A 14,785-nucleotide genomic window follows, 5' to 3' on the forward strand; every position below is an offset into this window, starting at 1 on the left:
GCCTACGGCCACACCACACTGAATGCGCCTGATCTCGTCTGATCTCGGAAGCTAAGCAGTGTTGGGCCTAGTTAGTACCTGGATGGGAGACCGCCTGGGAATACCAGGTGCTGTAGGCTTTTTTGTGCTCCAAGTTCAGGAAGTGAGCCATTTCTCAATTGCCTTTCAAAACTGCAAGGTCTAGCCGACTAGATGCTTAAAAGTACAAAACTCACTAGGACCAGAGCCTACGGCCACACCACACTGAATGCGCCCGATCTCGTCTGATCTCGGAAGCTAAGCAGTGTCGGGCCTAGTTAGTACCTGGATGGGAGACCGCCTGGGAATACCAGGTGCTGTAGGCTTTTTTGTGCTCCAAGTTCAGGAAGTGAGCCATTTCTCAATTGCCTTTCAAAACTGCAAGGTCTAGCCGACTAGATGCTTAAAAGTACAAAACTCACTAGGCCCTGAGCCTACGGCCACACCACACTGAATGCGCCCGATCTCGTCTGATCTCGGAAGCTAAGCAGTGTCGGGCCTAGTTAGTACCTAGATGGGAGACCGCCTGGGAATACCAGGTGCTGTAGGCTATTTTGTGCTCCATGATTAGTAATTGCACAACTTCTCAATTACTTTTCAAATTTGGTATGTTTCCAAAATAATTTTATCCCGTTTTATAGCGGAAATGTTGGACAACATTATGAGGGCTGGAGCTACCTATTTACATATAATTAGCATACAGGTAGTGTGTTCATGGGTAATAAATCGACTTTCACATGTAATGCAGTACAGAGAATATTGAGTCCTTCAAGAGGCATGAAAGAAAGCCGTTATTGTGTTGATTGTTCTCTCCACCTCCCTGCAACAGAAACAGGATGGATGGATTAAAGTTATCCTACCAGACATAGGAGTCCTGAATGGGCCCACCAGTCTTATATATCTCGCCTGATCGAGCCTGATCGAGCGATGAGCGTGGTATCATGTTGCAAGTGGCTGCATGGCTTAGCTTACTAAATGCAAATGCATAAGAGTAATATTCTTAGCATTTCTAGAGCCTACGGCCACACCACACTGAATGCGCCCGATCTCGTCTGATCTCGGAAGCTAAGCAGTGTCGGGCCTAGTTAGTACCTGGATGGGAGACCGCCTGGGAATACCAGGTGCTGTAGGCTTTTTTGTGCTCCAAGTTCAGGAAGTGAGCCATTTCTCAATTGCCTTTCAAAACTGCAAGGTCTAGCCGACTAGATGCTTAAAAGTACAAAACTCACTAGGACCAGAGCCTACGGCCACACCACACTGAATGCGCCCGATCTCGTCTGATCTTGGAAGCTAAGCAGTGTCGGGCCTAGTTAGTACCTGGATGGGAGACCGCCTGGGAATACCAGGTGCTGTAGGCTATTTTGTGCTCCATGATTAGTAATTGCACAACTTCTCAATTACTTTTCAAATTTGGTATGTTTCCAAAATAATTTTATCCCGTTTTATAGCGGAAATGTTGGACAACATTATGAGGGCTGGAGCTACCTATTTACATATAATTAGCATACAGGTAGTGTGTTCATGGGTAATAAATCGACTTTCACATGTAATGCAGTACAGAGAATATTGAGTCCTTCAAGAGGCATGAAAGAAAGCCGTTATTGTGTTGATTGTTCTCTCCACCTCCCTGCAACAGAAACAGGATGGATGGATTAAAGTTATCCTACCAGACATAGGAGTCCTGAATGGGCCCACCAGTCTTATATATCTCGCCTGATCGAGCCTGATCGAGCGATGAGCGTGGTATCATGTTGCAAGTGGCTGCATGGCTTAGCTTACTAAATGCAAATGCATAAGAGTAATATTCTTAGCATTTCTAGAGCCTACGGCCACACCACACTGAATGCGCCCGATCTCGTCTGATATCGGAAGCTAAGCAGTGTCGGGCCTAGTTAGTACCTGGATGGGAGACTGCCTGGGAATACCAGGTGCTGTAGGCTTTTTTGTGCTCCAAGTTCAGGAAGTGAGCCATTTCTCAATTGCCTTTCAAAACTGCAAGGTCTAGCCGACTAGATGCTTAAAAGTACAAAACTCACTAGGCCCAGAGCCTACGGCCACACCACACTGAATGCGCCCGATCTCGTCTGATCTCGGAAGCTAAGCAGTGTCGGGCCTAGTTAGTACCTGGATGGGAGACCGCCTGGGAATACCAGGTGCTGTAGGCTATTTTGTGCTCCATGATTAGTAATTGCGCAACTTCTCAATTACTTTTCAAATTTGGTATGTTTCCAAAATAATTTTATCCCGTTTTATAGCGGAAATGTTGGACAACATTATGAGGGCTGGAGCTACCTATTTACATATAATTAGCATACAGGTAGTGTGTTCATGGGTAATAAATCGACTTTCACATGTAATACAGTACAGAGAATATTGAGTCCTTCAAGAGGCATGAAAGAAATCCGTTATTGTGTTGATTGTTCTCTCCACCTCCCTGCAACAGAAACAGGATGGATGGATTAAAGTTATCCTACCAGACATAGGAGTCCTGAATGGGCCCACCAGTCTTATATATCTCGCCTGATCGAGCGCTGATCGAGCGATGAGCGTGGTATCATGTTGCAAGTGGCTGCATGGCTTAGCTTACTAAATGCAAATGCATAAGAGTAATATTCTTAGCATTTCTAGAGCCTACGGCCACACCACACTGAATGCGCCCGATCTCGTCTGATCTCGGAAGCTAAGCAGTGTCGGGCCTAGTTAGTACCTGGATGGGAGACCGCCTGGGAATACCAGGTGCTGTAGGCTTTTTTGTGCTCCAAGTTCAGGAAGTGAGCCATTTCTCAATTGCCTTTCAAAACTGCAAGGTCTAGCCGACTAGATGCTTAAAAGTACAAAACTCACTAGGCCCAGAGCCTACGGCCACACCACACTGAATGCGCCCGATCTCGTCTGATCTCGGAAGCTAAGCAGTGTCGGGCCTAGTTAGTACCTGGATGGGAGACCGCCTGGGAATACCAGGTGCTGTAGGCTTTTTTGTGCTCCAAGTTCAGGAAGTGAGCCATTTCTCAATTGCCTTTCAAAACTGCAAGGTCTAGCCGACTAGATGCTTAAAAGTACAAAACTCACTAGGACCAGAGCCTACGGCCACACCACACTGAATTCGTCTGATCTCGGAAGCTAAGCAGTGTCGGGCCTAGTTAGTACCTGGATGGGAGACCGCCTGGGAATACCAGGTGCTGTAGGCTATTTTGTGCTCCTTGATTAGTAATTGCGCAACTTCTCAATTACTTTTCAAATTTGGTATGTTTCCAAAATAATTTTATCCCGTTTTATAGCGGAAATGTTGGACAACATTATGAGGGCTGGAGCTACCTATTTACATATAATTAGCATACAGGTAGTGTGTTCATGGGTAATAAATCGACTTTCACATGTAATGCAGTACAGAGAATATTGAGTCCTTCAAGAGGCATGAAAGAAAGCCGTTATTGTGTTGATTGTTCTCTCCACCTCCCTGCAACAGAAACAGGATGGATGGATTAAAGTTATCCTACCAGACATAGGAGTCCTGAATGGGCCCACCAGTCTTATATATCTCGCCTGATCAAGCGCTGATCGAGCGATGAGCGTGGTATCATGTTGCAAGTGGCTGCATGGCTTAGCTTACTAAATGCAAATGCATAAGAGTAATATTCTTAGCATTTCTAGAGCCTATGGCCACACCACACTGAATGCGCCCGATCTCGTCTGATCTTGGAAGCTAAGCAGTGTCGGGCCTAGTTAGTACCTGGATGGGAGACCGCCTGGGAATACCAGGTGCTGTAGGCTTTTTTGTGCTCCAAGTTCAGGAAGTGAGCCATTTCTCAATTGCCTTTCAAAACTGCAAGGTCTAGCCGACTAGATGCTTAAAAGTACAAAACTCACTAGGCCCAGAGCCTACGGCCACACCACACTGAATGCGCCCGATCTCGTCTGATCTCGGAAGCTAAGCAGTGTCGGGCCTAGTTAGTACCTGGATGGGAGACCGCCTGGGAATACCAGGTGCTGTAGGCTTTTTTGTGCTCCAAGTTCAGGAAGTGAGCCATTTCTCAATTGCCTTTCAAAACTGCAAGGTCTAGCCGACTAGATGCTTAAAAGTACAAAACTCACTAGGACCAGAGCCTACGGCCACACCACACTGAATGCGCCCGATCTCGTCTGATCTCAGAAGCTAAGCAGTGTCGGGCCTAGTTAGTACCTGGATGGGAGACTGCCTGGGAATACCAGGTGCTGTAGGCTTTTTTGTGCTCCAAGTTCAGGAAGTGAGCCATTTCTCAATTGCCTTTCAAAACTGCAAGGTCTAGCCGACTAGATGCTTAAAAGTACAAAACTCACTAGGCCCAGAGCCTACGGCCACACCACACTGAATGCGCCCGATCTCGTCTGATCTCGGAAGCTAAGCAGTGTCGGGCCTAGTTAGTACCTGGATGGGAGACCGCCTGGGAATACCAGGTGCTGTAGGCTATTTTGTGCTCCATGATTAGTAATTGCGCAACTTCTCAATTACTTTTCAAATTTGGTATGTTTCCAAAATAATTTTATCCCGTTTTATAGCGGAAATGTTGGACAACATTATGAGGGCTGGAGCTACCTATTTACATATAATTAGCATACAGGTAGTGTGTTCATGGGTAATAAATCGACTTTCACATGTAATGCAGTACAGAGAATATTGAGTCCTTCAAGAGGCATGAAAGAAAGCCGTTATTGTGTTGATTGTTCTCTCCACCTCCCTGCAACAGAAACAGGATGGATGGATTAAAGTTATCCTACCAGACATAGGAGTCCTGAATGGGCCCACCAGTCTTATATATCTCGCCTGATCGAGCGCTGATCGAGCGATGAGCGTGGTATCATGTTGCAAGTGGCTGCATGGCTTAGCTTACTAAATGCAAATGCATAAGAGTAATATTCTTAGCATTTCTAGAGCCTACGGCCACACCACACTGAATGTGCCCGATCTCGTCTGATCTCGGAAGCTAAGCAGTGTCGGGCCTAGTTAGTACCTGGATGGGAGACCGCCTGGGAATACCAGGTGCTGTAGGCTTTTTTGTGCTCCAAGTTCAGGAAGTGAGCCATTTCTCAATTGCCTTTCAAAACTGCAAGGTCTAGCCGACTAGATGCTTAAAAGTACAAAACTCACTAGGCCCAGAGCCTACGGCCACACCACACTGAATGCGCCCGATCTCGTCTGATCTCGGAAGCTAAGCAGTGTCGGGCCTAGTTAGTACCTGGATGGGAGACGGCCTGGGAATACCAGGTGCTGTAGGCTTTTTTGTGCTCCAAGTTCAGGAAGTGAGCCATTTCTCAATTGCCTTTCAAAACTGCAAGGTCTAGCCGACTAGATGCTTAAAAGTACAAAACTCACTAGGACCAGAGCCTACGGCCACACCACACTGAATTCGTCTGATCTCAGAAGCTAAGCAGTGTCGGGCCTAGTTAGTACCTGGATGGGAGACCGCCTGGGAATACCAGGTGCTGTAGGCTTTTTTGTGCTCCAAGTTCAGGAAGTGAGCCATTTCTCAATTGCCTTTCAAAACTGCAAGGTCTAGCCGACTAGATGCTTAAAAGTACAAAACTCACTAGGCCCAGAGCCTACGGCCACACCACACTGAATGCGCCCGATCTCGTCTGATCTCGGAAGCTAAGCAGTGTCGGGCCTAGTTAGTACCTGGATGGGAGACCGCCTGGGAATACCAGGTGCTGTAGGCTTTTTTGTGCTCCATGATTAGTAATTGCACAACTTCTCAATTACTTTTCAAATTTGGTATGTTTCCAAAATAATTTTATCCCGTTTTATAGCGGAAATGTTGGACAACATTATGAGGGCTGGAGCTACCTATTTACATATAATTAGCATACAGGTAGTGTGTTCATGGGTAATAAATCGACTTTCACATGTAATGCAGTACAGAGAATATTGAGTCCTTCAAGAGGCATGAAAGAAAGCCGTTATTGTGTTGATTGTTCTCTCCACCTCCCTGCAACAGAAACAGGATGGATGGATTAAAGTTATCCTACCAGACATAGGAGTCCTGAATGGGCCCACCAGTCTTATATATCTCGCCTGATCGAGCCTGATCGAGCGATGAGCGTGGTATCATGTTGCAAGTGGCTGCATGGCTTAGCTTACTAAATGCAAATGCATAAGAGTAATATTCTTAGCATTTCTAGAGCCTACGGCCACACCACACTGAATGCGCCCGATCTCGTCTGATCTCGGAAGCTAAGCAGTGTCGGGCCTAGTTAGTACCTGGATGGGAGACTGCCTGGGAATACCAGGTGCTGTAGGCTTTTTTGTGCTCCAAGTTCAGGAAGTGAGCCATTTCTCAATTGCCTTTCAAAACTGCAAGGTCTAGCCGACTAGATGCTTAAAAGTACAAAACTCACTAGGCCCAGAGCCTACGGCCACACCACACTGAATGCGCCCGATCTCGTCTGATCTCGGAAGCTAAGCAGTGTCGGGCCTAGTTAGTACCTGGATGGGAGACCGCCTGGGAATACCAGGTGCTGTAGGCTATTTTATGCTCCATGATTAGTAATTGCGCAACTTCTCAATTACTTTTCAAATTTGGTATGTTTCCAAAATAATTTTATCCCGTTTTATAGCGGAAATGTTGGACAACATTATGAGGGCTGGAGCTACCTATTTACATATAATTAGCATACAGGTAGTGTGTTCATGGGTAATAAATCGACTTTCACATGTAATGCAGTACAGAGAATATTGAGTCCTTCAAGAGGCATGAAAGAAAGCCGTTATTGTGTTGATTGTTCTCTCCACCTCCCTGCAACAGAAACAGGATGGATGGATTAAAGTTATCCTACCAGACATAGGAGTCCTGAATGGGCCCACCAGTCTTATATATCTCGCCTGATCGAGCGCTGATCGAGCGATGAGCGTGGTATCATGTTGCAAGTGGCTGCATGGCTTAGCTTACTAAATGCAAATGCATAAGAGTAATATTCTTAGCATTACTAGAGCCTACGGCCACACCAGACTGAATGCGCCCGATCTCGTCTGATCTCGGAAGCTAAGCAGTGTCGGGCCTAGTTAGTACCTGGATGGGAGACCGCCTGGGAATACCAGGTGCTGTAGGCTTTTTTGTGCTCCAAGTTCAGGAAGTGAGCCATTTCTCAATTGCCTTTCAAAACTGCAAGGTCTAGCCGACTAGATGCTTAAAAGTACAAAACTCACTAGGCCCAGAGCCTACGGCCACACCACACTGAATGCGCCCGATCTCGTCTGATCTCGGAAGCTAAGCAGTGTCGGGCCTAGTTAGTACCTGGATGGGAGACCGCCTGGGAATACCAGATGCTGTAGGCTTTTTTGTGCTCCAAGTTCAGGAAGTGAGCCATTTCTCAATTGCCTTTCAAAACTGCAAGGTCTAGCCGACTAGATGCTTAAAAGTACAAAACTCACTAGGACCAGAGCCTACGGCCACACCACACTGAATGCGCCCGATTTCGTCTGATCTCGGAAGCTAAGTAGTGTCGGGCCTAGTTAGTACCTGGATGGGAGACCTCCTGGGAATACCAGGTGCTGTAGGCTATTTTGTGCTCCATGATTAGTAATTGCACAACTTCTCAATTACTTTTCAAATTTGGTATGTTTCCAAAATAATTTTATCCCGTTTTATAGCGGAAATGTTGGACAACATTATGAGGGCTGGAGCTACCTATTTACATATAATTAGCATACAGGTAGTGTGTTCATGGGTAATAAATCGACTTTCACATGTAATGCAGTACAGAGAATATTGAGTCCTTCAAGAGGCATGAAAGAAAGCCGTTATTGTGTTGATTGTTCTCTCCATCTCCCTGCAACAGAAACAGGATGGATGGATTAAAGTTATCCTACCAGACATAGGAGTCCTGAATGGGCCCACCAGTCTTATATATCTCGCCTGATCGAGCCTGATCGAGCGATGAGCGTGGTATCATGTTGCAAGTGGCTGCATGGCTTAGCTTACTAAATGCAAATGCATAAGATTAATATTCTTAGCATTACTCGAGCCTACGGCCACACCACACTGAATGCGCCCGATCTCGTCTGATCTCGGAAGCTAAGCAGTGTCGGGCCTAGTTAGTACCTGGATGGGAGACCGCCTGGGAATACCAGGTGCTATAGGCTTTTTTGTGCTCCAAGTTCAGGAAGTGAGCCATTTCTCAATTGCCTTTCAAAACTGCAAGGTCTAGCCGACTAGATGCTTAAAAGTACAAAACTCACTAGGCCCAGAGCCTACGGCCACACCACACTGAATGCGCCCGATCTCGTCTGATCTCGGAAGCTAAGCAGTGTCGGGCCTAGTTAGTACCTGGATGGGAGACCGCCTGGGAATACCAGGTGCTGTAGGCTTTTTTGTGCTCCAAGTTCAGGAAGTGAGCCATTTCTCAATTGCCTTTCAAAACTGCAAGGTCTAGCCGACTAGATGCTTAAAAGTACAAAACTCACTAGGACCAGAGCCTACGGCCACACCACACTGAATGCGCCCGATCTCGTCTGATCTCGGAAGCTAAGCAGTGTCGGGCCTAGTTAGTACCTGGATGGGAGACCGCCTGGGAATACCAGGTGCTGTAGGCTTTTTTGTGCTCCAAGTTCAGGAAGTGAGCCATTTCTCAATTGCCTTTCAAAACTGCAAGGTCTAGCCGACTAGATGCTTAAAAGTACAAAACTCACTAGGCCCTGAGCCTACGGCCACACCACACTGAATGCGCCCGATCTCGTCTGATCTCGGAAGCTAAGCAGTGTCGGGCCTAGTTAGTACCTGGATGGGAGACCGCCTGGGAATACCAGGTGCTGTAGGCTATTTTGTGCTCCATGATTAGTAATTGCACAACTTCTCAATTACTTTTCAAATTTGGTATGTTTCCAAAATAATTTGATCCCGTTTTATAGCGGAAATGTTGGACAACATTATGAGGGCTGGAGCTACCTATTTACATATAATTAGCATACAGGTAGTGTGTTCATGGGTAATAAATCGACTTTCACATGTAATGCAGTACAGAGAATATTGAGTCCTTCAAGAGGCATGAAAGAAAGCCGTTATTGTGTTGATTGTTCTCTCCACCTCCCTGCAACAGAAACAGGATGGATGGATTAAAGTTATCCTACCAGACATAGGAGTCCTGAATGGGCCCACCAGTCTTATATATCTCGCCTGATCGAGCGCTGATCGAGCGATGAGCGTGGTATCATGTTGCAAGTGGCTGCATGGCTTAGCTTACTAAATGCAAATGCATAAGAGTAATATTCTTAGCATTACTAGAGCCTATGGCCACACCACACTGAATGCGCCCGATCTCGTCTGATCTCGGAAGCTAAGCAGTGTCGGGCCTAGTTAGTACCTGGATGGGAGACTGCCTGGGAATACCAGGTGCTGTAGGCTTTTTTGTGCTCCAAGTTCAGGAAGTGAGCCATTTCTCAATTGCCTTTCAAAACTGCAAGGTCTAGCCGACTAGATGCTTAAAAGTACAAAACTCACTAGGCCCAGAGCCTACGGCCACACCACACTGAATGCGCCCGATCTCGTCTGATCTCGGAAGCTAAGCAGTGTCGGGCCTAGTTAGTACCTGGATGGGAGACCGCCTGGGAATACCAGGTGCTGTAGGCTATTTTGTGCTCCATGATTAGTAATTGCGCAACTTCTCAATTACTTTTCAAATTTGGTATGTTTCCAAAATAATTTTATCCCGTTTTATAGCGGAAATGTTGGACAACATTATGAGGGCTGGAGCTACCTATTTACATATAATTAGCATACAGGTAGTGTGTTCATGGGTAATAAATCGACTTTCACATGTAATGCAGTACAGAGAATATTGAGTCCTTCAAGAGGCATGAAAGAAAGGCGTTATTGTGTTGATTGTTCTCTCCACCTCCCTGCAACAGAAACAGGATGGATGGATTAAAGTTATCCTACCAGACATAGGAGTCCTGAATGGGCCCACCAGTCTTATATATCGAGCCTGATCGAGCGCTGATCGAGCGATGAGCGTGGTATCATGTTGCAAGTGGCTGCATGGCTTAGCTTACTAAATGCAAATGCATAAGAGTAATATTCTTAGCATTTCTAGAGCCTACGGCCACACCACACTGAATGCGCCCGATCTCGTCTGATCTCGGAAGCTAAGCAGTGTCGGGCCTAGTTAGTACCTGGATGGGAGACCGCCTGGGAATACCAGGTGCTGTAGGCTTTTTTGTGCTCCAAGTTCAGGAAGTGAGCCATTTCTCAATTGCCTTTCAAAACTGCAAGGTCTAGCCGACTAGATGCTTAAAAGTACAAAACTCACTAGGCCCAGAGCCTACGGCCACACCACACTGAATGCGCCCGATCTCGTCTGATCTCGGAAACTAAGCAGTGTCGGGCCTAGTTAGTACCTGGATGGGAGACCGCCTGGGAATACCAGGTGCTGTAGGCTATTTTGTGCTCCATGATTAGTAATTGCGCAACTTCTCAATTACTTTTCAAATTTGGTATGTTTCCAAAATAATTTTATCCCGTTTTATAGCGGAAATGTTGGACAACATTATGAGGGCTGGAGCTACCTATTTACATATAATTAGCATACAGGTAGTGTGTTCATGGGTAATAAATCGACTTTCACATGTAATGCAGTACAGAGAATATTGAGTCCTTCAAGAGGCATGAAAGAAAGCCGTTATTGTGTTGATTGTTCTCTCCACCTCCCTGCAACAGAAACAGGATGGATGGATTAAAGTTATCCTACCAGACATAGGAGTCCTGAATGGGCCCACCAGTCTTATATATCTCGCCTGATCAAGCGCTGATCGAGCGATGAGCGTGGTATCATGTTGCAAGTGGCTGCATGGCTTAGCTTACTAAATGCAAATGCATAAGAGTAATATTCTTAGCATTTCTAGAGCCTACGGCCACACCACACTGAATGCGCCCGATCTCGTCTGATCTCGGAAGCTAAGCAGTGTCGGGCCTAGTTAGTACCTGGATGGGAGACCGCCTGGGAATACCAGGTGCTGTAGGCTTTTTTGTGCTCCAAGTTCAGGAAGTGAGCCATTTCTCAATTGCCTTTCAAAACTGCAAGGTCTAGCCGACTAGATGCTTAAAAGTACAAAACTCACTAGGCCCAGAGCCTACGGCCACACCACACTGAATGCGCCCGATCTCGTCTGATCTCGGAAGCTAAGCAGTGTCGGGCCTAGTTAGTACCTGGATGGGAGACCGCCTGGGAATACCAGGTGCTGTAGGCTTTTTTGTGCTCCAAGTTCAGGAAGTGAGCCATTTCTCAATTGCCTTTCAAAACTGCAAGGTCTAGCCGACTAGATGCTTAAAAGTACAAAACTCACTAGGACCAGAGCCTACGGCCACACCACACTGAATGCGCCCGATCTCGTCTGATCTCGGAAGCTAAGCAGTGTCGGGCCTAGTTAGTACCTGGATGGGAGACTGCCTGGGAATACCAGGTGCTGTAGGCTTTTTTGTGCTCCAAGTTCAGGAAGTGAGCCATTTCTCAATTGCCTTTCAAAACTGCAAGGTCTAGCCGACTAGATGCTTAAAAGTACAAAACTCACTAGGCCCAGAGCCTACGGCCACACCACACTGAATGCGCCCGATCTCGTCTGATCTCGGAAGCTAAGCAGTGTCGGGCCTAGTTAGTACCTGGATGGGAGACCGCCTGGGAATACCAGGTGCTGTAGGCTTTTTTGTGCTCCAAGTTCAGGAAGTGAGCCATTTCTCAATTGCCTTTCAAAACTGCTAGGTCTAGCCGACTAGATGCTTAAAAGTACAAAACTCACTAGGACCAGAGCCTACGGCCACACCACACTGAATTCGTCTGATCTCAGAAGCTAAGCAGTGTCGGGCCTAGTTAGTACCTGGATGGGAGACCGCCTGGGAATACCAGGTGCTGTAGGCTTTTTTGTGCTCCAAGTTCAGGAAGTGAGCCATTTCTCAATTGCCTTTCAAAACTGCAAGGTCTAGCCGACTAGATGCTTAAAAGTACAAAACTCACTAGGCCCAGAGCCTACGGCCACACCACACTGAATGCGCCCGATCTCGTCTGATCTCGGAAGCTAAGCAGTGTCGGGCCTAGTTAGTACCTGGATGGGAGACCGCCTGGGAATACCAGGTGCTGTAGGCTATTTTGTGCTCCATGATTAGTAATTGCACAACTTCTCAATTACTTTTCAAATTTGGTATGTTTCCAAAATAATTTTATCCCGTTTTATAGCGGAAATGTTGGACAACATTATGAGGGCTGGAGCTACCTATTTACATATAATTAGCATACAGGTAGTGTGTTCATGGGTAATAAATCGACTTTCACATGTAATGCAGTACAGAGAATAATGAGTCCTTCAAGAGGCATGAAAGAAAGCCGTTATTGTGTTGATTGTTCTCTCCACCTCCCTGCAACAGAAACAGGATGGATGGATTAAAGTTATCCTACCAGACATAGGAGTCCTGAATGGGCCCACCAGTCTTATATATCTCGCCTGATCGAGATCGAGCGATGAGCGTGGTATCATGTTGCAAGTGGCTGCATGGCTTAGCTTACTAAATGCAAATGCATAAGAGTAATATTCTTAGCATTTCTAGAGCCTACGGCCACACCACACTGAATGCGCCCGATCTCGTCTGATCTCGGAAGCTAAGCAGTGTCGGGCCTAGTTAGTACCTGGATGGGAGACTGCCTGGGAATACCAGGTGCTGTAGGCTTTTTTGTGCTCCAAGTTCAGGAAGTGAGCCATTTCTCAATTGCCTTTCAAAACTGCAAGGTCTAGCCGACTAGATGCTTAAAAGTACAAAACTCACTAGGCCCAGAGCCTACAGCCACACCACACTGAATGCGCCCGATCTCGTCTGATCTCGGAAGCTAAGCAGTGTCGGGCCTAGTTAGTACCTGGATGGGAGACCGCCTGGGAATACCAGGTGCTGTAGGCTATTTTGTGCTCCATGATTAGTAATTGCGCAACTTCTCAATTACTTTTCAAATTTGGTATGTTTCCAAAATAATTTTATCCCGTTTTATAGCGGAAATGTTGGACAACATTATGAGGGCTGGAGCTACCTATTTACATATAATTAGCATAGAGGTAGTGTGTTCATGGGTAATAAATCGACTTTCACATGTAATGCAGTACAGAGAATATTGAGTCCTTCAAGAGGCATGAAAGAAAGCCGTTATTGTGTTGATTGTTCTCTCCACCTCCCTGCAACAGAAACAGGATGGATGGATTAAAGTTATCCTACCAGACATAGGAGTCCTGAATGGGCCCACCAGTCTTATATATCTCGCCTGATCGAGCGCTGATCGAGCGATGAGCGTGGTATCATGTTGCAAGTGGCTGCATGGCTTAGCTTACTAAATGCAAATGCATAAGAGTAATATTCTTAGCATTACTCGAGCCTACGGCCACACCACACTGAATGCGCCCGATCTCGTCTGATCTCGGAAGCTAAGCAGTGTCGGGCCTAGTTAGTACCTGGATGGGAGACCGCCTGGGAATACCAGGTGCTATAGGCTTTTTTGTGCTCCAAGTTCAGGAAGTGAGCCATTTCTCAATTGCCTTTCAAAACTGCAAGGTCTAGCCGACTAGATGCTTAAAAGTACAAAACTCACTAGGCCCAGAGCCTACGGCCACACCACACTGAATGCGCCCGATCTCGTCTGATCTCGGAAGCTAAGCAGTGTCGGGCCTAGTTAGTACCTGGATGGGAGACCGCCTGGGAATACCAGGTGCTGTAGGCTTTTTTGTGCTCCAAGTTCAGGAAGTGAGCCATTTCTCAATTGCCTTTCAAAACTGCAAGGTCTAGCCGACTAGATGCTTAAAAGTACAAAACTCACTAGGACCAGAGCCTACGGCCACACCACACTGAATGCGCCCGATCTCGTCTGATCTCGGAAGCTAAGCAGTGTCGGGCCTTGTTAGTACCTGGATGGGAGACCGCCTGGGAATACCAGGTGCTGTAGGCTTTTTTGTGCTCCAAGTTCAGGAAGTGAGCCATTTCTCAATTGCCTTTCAAAACTGCAAGGTCTAGCCGACTAGATGCTTAAAAGTACAAAACTCACTAGGCCCTGAGCCTACGGCCACACCACACTGAATGCGCCCGATCTCGTCTGATCTCGGAAGCTAAGCAGTGTCGGGCCTAGTTAGTACCTGGATGGGAGACCGCCTGGGAATACCAGGTGCTGTAGGCTATTTTGTGCTCCATGATTAGTAATTGCACAACTTCTCAATTACTTTTCAAATTTGGTATGTTTCCAAAATAATTTTATCCCGTTTTATAGCGGAAATGTTGGACAACATTATGAGGGCTGGAGCTACCTATTTACATATAATTAGCATACAGGTAGTGTGTTCATGGGTAATAAATCGACTTTCACATGTAATGCAGTACAGAGAATATTGAGTCCTTCAAGAGGCATGAAAGAAAGCCGTTATTGTGTTGATTGTTCTCTCCACCTCCCTGCAACAGAAACAGGATGGATGGATTAAAGTTATCCTACCAGACATAGGAGTCCTGAATGGGCCCACCAGTCTTATATATCTCGCCTGATCGAGCGCTGATCGAGCGATGAGCGTGGTATCATGTTGCAAGTGGCTGCATGGCTTAGCTTACTAAATGCAAATGCATAAGAGTAATATTCTTAGCATTACTAGAGCCTACGGCCACACCACACTGAATGCGCCCGATCTCGTCTGATCTCGGAAGCTAAGCAGTGTCGGGCTTAGTTAGTACCTGGATGGGAGACTGCCTGGGAATACCAGGTGCTGTAGGCTTTTTTGTGCTCCAAGTTC

At 46.5% G+C, this 14,785-nt stretch overlaps 41 non-coding genes and 3 pseudogenes across 41 annotated transcripts; all 44 read left to right on the forward strand.

The window, feature by feature from the left end:
• On the forward strand, positions 1-119 carry LOC138477826 (5S ribosomal RNA). Its single transcript, XR_011271749.1, has one exon. It is a non-coding gene; the product is annotated as a 5S ribosomal RNA (ribosomal RNA).
• Positions 120-225: 106 nt separating this feature from the next.
• Positions 226-344, forward strand: LOC138475824 (5S ribosomal RNA). The gene has a single exon (XR_011269933.1). It is a non-coding gene; the product is annotated as a 5S ribosomal RNA (ribosomal RNA).
• A 106-nt stretch (positions 345-450) lies between these two features.
• Positions 451-569, forward strand: LOC138477800 (5S ribosomal RNA). Its single transcript, XR_011271726.1, has one exon. It is a non-coding gene; the product is annotated as a 5S ribosomal RNA (ribosomal RNA).
• Positions 570-1,032: 463 nt separating this feature from the next.
• On the forward strand, positions 1,033-1,151 carry LOC138475825 (5S ribosomal RNA). Its single transcript, XR_011269934.1, has one exon. It is a non-coding gene; the product is annotated as a 5S ribosomal RNA (ribosomal RNA).
• Positions 1,152-1,257: 106 nt separating this feature from the next.
• On the forward strand, positions 1,258-1,376 carry LOC138478650 (5S ribosomal RNA). Its single transcript, XR_011272497.1, has one exon. It is a non-coding gene; the product is annotated as a 5S ribosomal RNA (ribosomal RNA).
• Positions 1,377-1,839: 463 nt separating this feature from the next.
• On the forward strand, positions 1,840-1,958 carry LOC138479937 (5S ribosomal RNA). The gene has a single exon (XR_011273666.1). It is a non-coding gene; the product is annotated as a 5S ribosomal RNA (ribosomal RNA).
• Positions 1,959-2,064: 106 nt separating this feature from the next.
• On the forward strand, positions 2,065-2,183 carry LOC138475828 (5S ribosomal RNA). Its single transcript, XR_011269936.1, has one exon. It is a non-coding gene; the product is annotated as a 5S ribosomal RNA (ribosomal RNA).
• Positions 2,184-2,647: 464 nt separating this feature from the next.
• LOC138475829 (5S ribosomal RNA) lies at positions 2,648-2,766 on the forward strand. The gene has a single exon (XR_011269937.1). It is a non-coding gene; the product is annotated as a 5S ribosomal RNA (ribosomal RNA).
• A 106-nt stretch (positions 2,767-2,872) lies between these two features.
• On the forward strand, positions 2,873-2,991 carry LOC138475830 (5S ribosomal RNA). The gene has a single exon (XR_011269938.1). It is a non-coding gene; the product is annotated as a 5S ribosomal RNA (ribosomal RNA).
• A 106-nt stretch (positions 2,992-3,097) lies between these two features.
• Positions 3,098-3,206, forward strand: LOC138474694 (5S ribosomal RNA; annotated as a pseudogene).
• A 464-nt stretch (positions 3,207-3,670) lies between these two features.
• On the forward strand, positions 3,671-3,789 carry LOC138479246 (5S ribosomal RNA). Its single transcript, XR_011273038.1, has one exon. It is a non-coding gene; the product is annotated as a 5S ribosomal RNA (ribosomal RNA).
• Positions 3,790-3,895: 106 nt separating this feature from the next.
• LOC138475831 (5S ribosomal RNA) lies at positions 3,896-4,014 on the forward strand. Its single transcript, XR_011269939.1, has one exon. It is a non-coding gene; the product is annotated as a 5S ribosomal RNA (ribosomal RNA).
• Positions 4,015-4,120: 106 nt separating this feature from the next.
• Positions 4,121-4,239, forward strand: LOC138480027 (5S ribosomal RNA). Its single transcript, XR_011273747.1, has one exon. It is a non-coding gene; the product is annotated as a 5S ribosomal RNA (ribosomal RNA).
• Positions 4,240-4,345: 106 nt separating this feature from the next.
• On the forward strand, positions 4,346-4,464 carry LOC138475832 (5S ribosomal RNA). The gene has a single exon (XR_011269940.1). It is a non-coding gene; the product is annotated as a 5S ribosomal RNA (ribosomal RNA).
• A 464-nt stretch (positions 4,465-4,928) lies between these two features.
• LOC138477920 (5S ribosomal RNA) lies at positions 4,929-5,047 on the forward strand. Its single transcript, XR_011271835.1, has one exon. It is a non-coding gene; the product is annotated as a 5S ribosomal RNA (ribosomal RNA).
• A 106-nt stretch (positions 5,048-5,153) lies between these two features.
• On the forward strand, positions 5,154-5,272 carry LOC138479645 (5S ribosomal RNA). Its single transcript, XR_011273401.1, has one exon. It is a non-coding gene; the product is annotated as a 5S ribosomal RNA (ribosomal RNA).
• A 106-nt stretch (positions 5,273-5,378) lies between these two features.
• On the forward strand, positions 5,379-5,487 carry LOC138474623 (5S ribosomal RNA; annotated as a pseudogene).
• Positions 5,488-5,593: 106 nt separating this feature from the next.
• LOC138475833 (5S ribosomal RNA) lies at positions 5,594-5,712 on the forward strand. The gene has a single exon (XR_011269941.1). It is a non-coding gene; the product is annotated as a 5S ribosomal RNA (ribosomal RNA).
• A 463-nt stretch (positions 5,713-6,175) lies between these two features.
• Positions 6,176-6,294, forward strand: LOC138478377 (5S ribosomal RNA). Its single transcript, XR_011272250.1, has one exon. It is a non-coding gene; the product is annotated as a 5S ribosomal RNA (ribosomal RNA).
• A 106-nt stretch (positions 6,295-6,400) lies between these two features.
• On the forward strand, positions 6,401-6,519 carry LOC138475834 (5S ribosomal RNA). The gene has a single exon (XR_011269942.1). It is a non-coding gene; the product is annotated as a 5S ribosomal RNA (ribosomal RNA).
• Positions 6,520-6,983: 464 nt separating this feature from the next.
• LOC138479170 (5S ribosomal RNA) lies at positions 6,984-7,102 on the forward strand. The gene has a single exon (XR_011272969.1). It is a non-coding gene; the product is annotated as a 5S ribosomal RNA (ribosomal RNA).
• Positions 7,103-7,208: 106 nt separating this feature from the next.
• Positions 7,209-7,327, forward strand: LOC138479267 (5S ribosomal RNA). Its single transcript, XR_011273057.1, has one exon. It is a non-coding gene; the product is annotated as a 5S ribosomal RNA (ribosomal RNA).
• A 106-nt stretch (positions 7,328-7,433) lies between these two features.
• LOC138479241 (5S ribosomal RNA) lies at positions 7,434-7,552 on the forward strand. Its single transcript, XR_011273034.1, has one exon. It is a non-coding gene; the product is annotated as a 5S ribosomal RNA (ribosomal RNA).
• A 463-nt stretch (positions 7,553-8,015) lies between these two features.
• On the forward strand, positions 8,016-8,134 carry LOC138478780 (5S ribosomal RNA). Its single transcript, XR_011272616.1, has one exon. It is a non-coding gene; the product is annotated as a 5S ribosomal RNA (ribosomal RNA).
• Positions 8,135-8,240: 106 nt separating this feature from the next.
• Positions 8,241-8,359, forward strand: LOC138475835 (5S ribosomal RNA). The gene has a single exon (XR_011269943.1). It is a non-coding gene; the product is annotated as a 5S ribosomal RNA (ribosomal RNA).
• A 106-nt stretch (positions 8,360-8,465) lies between these two features.
• Positions 8,466-8,584, forward strand: LOC138475836 (5S ribosomal RNA). Its single transcript, XR_011269944.1, has one exon. It is a non-coding gene; the product is annotated as a 5S ribosomal RNA (ribosomal RNA).
• A 106-nt stretch (positions 8,585-8,690) lies between these two features.
• Positions 8,691-8,809, forward strand: LOC138475837 (5S ribosomal RNA). The gene has a single exon (XR_011269945.1). It is a non-coding gene; the product is annotated as a 5S ribosomal RNA (ribosomal RNA).
• Positions 8,810-9,273: 464 nt separating this feature from the next.
• On the forward strand, positions 9,274-9,392 carry LOC138479104 (5S ribosomal RNA). Its single transcript, XR_011272909.1, has one exon. It is a non-coding gene; the product is annotated as a 5S ribosomal RNA (ribosomal RNA).
• A 106-nt stretch (positions 9,393-9,498) lies between these two features.
• LOC138475840 (5S ribosomal RNA) lies at positions 9,499-9,617 on the forward strand. Its single transcript, XR_011269947.1, has one exon. It is a non-coding gene; the product is annotated as a 5S ribosomal RNA (ribosomal RNA).
• Positions 9,618-10,081: 464 nt separating this feature from the next.
• LOC138475841 (5S ribosomal RNA) lies at positions 10,082-10,200 on the forward strand. The gene has a single exon (XR_011269948.1). It is a non-coding gene; the product is annotated as a 5S ribosomal RNA (ribosomal RNA).
• A 106-nt stretch (positions 10,201-10,306) lies between these two features.
• Positions 10,307-10,425, forward strand: LOC138479051 (5S ribosomal RNA). The gene has a single exon (XR_011272861.1). It is a non-coding gene; the product is annotated as a 5S ribosomal RNA (ribosomal RNA).
• Positions 10,426-10,889: 464 nt separating this feature from the next.
• LOC138475842 (5S ribosomal RNA) lies at positions 10,890-11,008 on the forward strand. Its single transcript, XR_011269949.1, has one exon. It is a non-coding gene; the product is annotated as a 5S ribosomal RNA (ribosomal RNA).
• A 106-nt stretch (positions 11,009-11,114) lies between these two features.
• Positions 11,115-11,233, forward strand: LOC138475843 (5S ribosomal RNA). Its single transcript, XR_011269950.1, has one exon. It is a non-coding gene; the product is annotated as a 5S ribosomal RNA (ribosomal RNA).
• Positions 11,234-11,339: 106 nt separating this feature from the next.
• On the forward strand, positions 11,340-11,458 carry LOC138478378 (5S ribosomal RNA). The gene has a single exon (XR_011272251.1). It is a non-coding gene; the product is annotated as a 5S ribosomal RNA (ribosomal RNA).
• Positions 11,459-11,564: 106 nt separating this feature from the next.
• Positions 11,565-11,683, forward strand: LOC138475844 (5S ribosomal RNA). The gene has a single exon (XR_011269951.1). It is a non-coding gene; the product is annotated as a 5S ribosomal RNA (ribosomal RNA).
• A 106-nt stretch (positions 11,684-11,789) lies between these two features.
• On the forward strand, positions 11,790-11,898 carry LOC138474626 (5S ribosomal RNA; annotated as a pseudogene).
• A 106-nt stretch (positions 11,899-12,004) lies between these two features.
• Positions 12,005-12,123, forward strand: LOC138475846 (5S ribosomal RNA). Its single transcript, XR_011269953.1, has one exon. It is a non-coding gene; the product is annotated as a 5S ribosomal RNA (ribosomal RNA).
• Positions 12,124-12,582: 459 nt separating this feature from the next.
• Positions 12,583-12,701, forward strand: LOC138478379 (5S ribosomal RNA). The gene has a single exon (XR_011272252.1). It is a non-coding gene; the product is annotated as a 5S ribosomal RNA (ribosomal RNA).
• Positions 12,702-12,807: 106 nt separating this feature from the next.
• On the forward strand, positions 12,808-12,926 carry LOC138477662 (5S ribosomal RNA). The gene has a single exon (XR_011271600.1). It is a non-coding gene; the product is annotated as a 5S ribosomal RNA (ribosomal RNA).
• A 464-nt stretch (positions 12,927-13,390) lies between these two features.
• Positions 13,391-13,509, forward strand: LOC138478782 (5S ribosomal RNA). Its single transcript, XR_011272617.1, has one exon. It is a non-coding gene; the product is annotated as a 5S ribosomal RNA (ribosomal RNA).
• A 106-nt stretch (positions 13,510-13,615) lies between these two features.
• LOC138475847 (5S ribosomal RNA) lies at positions 13,616-13,734 on the forward strand. Its single transcript, XR_011269954.1, has one exon. It is a non-coding gene; the product is annotated as a 5S ribosomal RNA (ribosomal RNA).
• A 106-nt stretch (positions 13,735-13,840) lies between these two features.
• LOC138477866 (5S ribosomal RNA) lies at positions 13,841-13,959 on the forward strand. The gene has a single exon (XR_011271786.1). It is a non-coding gene; the product is annotated as a 5S ribosomal RNA (ribosomal RNA).
• Positions 13,960-14,065: 106 nt separating this feature from the next.
• Positions 14,066-14,184, forward strand: LOC138475848 (5S ribosomal RNA). The gene has a single exon (XR_011269955.1). It is a non-coding gene; the product is annotated as a 5S ribosomal RNA (ribosomal RNA).
• Positions 14,185-14,648: 464 nt separating this feature from the next.
• Positions 14,649-14,767, forward strand: LOC138479445 (5S ribosomal RNA). The gene has a single exon (XR_011273219.1). It is a non-coding gene; the product is annotated as a 5S ribosomal RNA (ribosomal RNA).
• The last annotated feature ends 18 nt before the right edge of the window (positions 14,768-14,785 follow it).

The sequence above is a fragment of the Ambystoma mexicanum genome, chromosome 8 (assembly GCF_040938575.1).
Source record: "Ambystoma mexicanum isolate Mex_15411 chromosome 8, UKY_AmexF1_1, whole genome shotgun sequence".
Taxonomy (NCBI): domain Eukaryota; kingdom Metazoa; phylum Chordata; class Amphibia; order Caudata; family Ambystomatidae; genus Ambystoma; species Ambystoma mexicanum.